We start from the raw sequence: 1284 nt of genomic DNA, 5'->3' as shown, positions 1-1284 counted from the left end.
ATTTTATTTTGTTACACCATGTCATTGCTATGCTCCAGCTAACCCCCCAGTTGCCAGTTCAGGCTCAGCTAGTCAGATACAGAGCCGTATTGTAAATCTAAGTTGTGATCTGTGCATTTGTCTATTCCTATTGCATTGTACCAGACTGATGATTACATTTGGCCTTTTATTTCATTTTATTTTTCCCCCATTTGTATCATCCCCCCTTTTGTTTCTTCTTTTTAAATTATCTTCGCTCTTCCTCTGTGGCCGTCATCCTGTTATTGTCATGTTTCCTGGTTTCTCTATGACTTAAAAGAGTTAATGGGAATGAACAAACTCTGAAACTGAAAGCCAAGCTTTTCCACCTTTCTCCTAACCACTGTAACACCCACTCTCGGTCAAATTTCGGTTGACCTACATTTCGGACGAAAAATACCAGACGAAGAATAACAACGACTGCGCGTCACTTTGTGAGAGTGAGCGAGACAAACAAACAGCCTGGACTTTGTGAACTTTCTCCACTCCCAAACGATACAATTTACATCTGGTTTGTTCGAAACTTGCTGAACTCAACAAAAGGTATGTGATATTTGAAATTGTCTTCGTATTAATCAATGATAATGACGTTAACGATATGAATAACTAACGGGAAATCCAAACTTGTCCCAACACCTACGTATTTCGTACAAGTTTTGGCGTGTTTCCGAGAAATAAAGTATTGTTTTTTTGTTGTTTTTTTTATGCCAGTACGCGCGTTGTGTCGACTTAATAACGATGTTATCGAAAGTTTCCGAGAAATAAAGTATTGTTTTTTTTTTTTTTTTTATGCCAGTACGCGCGTTGTGTCGACTTAGTAACGATGTTTTCGAAAAAAAAACAACAAAAGGTAAATTCCAGCTTAACCAGCCACGTAATTGGTTTCAGTTTCGTTTTTCCGGGAAACAAAACATTGATCGTAATTTCAATGTCAGCATTATGAGTGTGTGAATGAATAGACCATTTGTGAAAAAGAACATGCAACTTTTAAAATTTTTTGTAATGAAAGGGTTGCAGTTCAGTATCAGTTAGAATGTTCATATGAAGATAATCACTGTCTCAAAACGGCTGTGCTTGGTTATTTCACGTTAGAAAATTGAAAAAAAAAATCTTGTATGATGTTATTTGTTGTTTGTATTCTTTCAGTGTGTGTGTGTGTGTGTGTGTGTGTGTGTGTGTGTGTGTGTGTGTGTGTGTGTGTACGAGAGAGAGAGAGAGAGAGAGAGAGAGAGAGAGAGAGAGAGAGAGGTCCTTGTTATATTGAAA

General features: G+C 37.3%; 1 protein-coding gene across 2 annotated transcripts in view; it reads left to right on the top strand.

The window, feature by feature from the left end:
• Positions 1-420: 420 nt before the first annotated feature.
• LOC143287651 (E3 ubiquitin-protein ligase MIB2-like) overlaps positions 421-1284 on the top strand; it is a 47506-nt gene continuing 46642 nt past the window's right edge. For both annotated transcript variants that reach the window (XM_076595799.1, XM_076595798.1), the window contains exon 1: positions 421-561. The gene's annotated coding sequence lies outside the window, so the exon portion shown is untranslated. The remainder of the gene's footprint in view (positions 562-1284) is intronic.

The sequence above is a fragment of the Babylonia areolata genome, chromosome 11 (genome assembly GCF_041734735.1).
Source record: "Babylonia areolata isolate BAREFJ2019XMU chromosome 11, ASM4173473v1, whole genome shotgun sequence".
Lineage (NCBI taxonomy): Eukaryota > Metazoa > Mollusca > Gastropoda > Neogastropoda > Buccinidae > Babylonia > Babylonia areolata.
The sequence above is the reverse complement of the archived record's forward strand: the minus strand, read 5'-3'. Positions and strand labels throughout refer to the sequence as shown.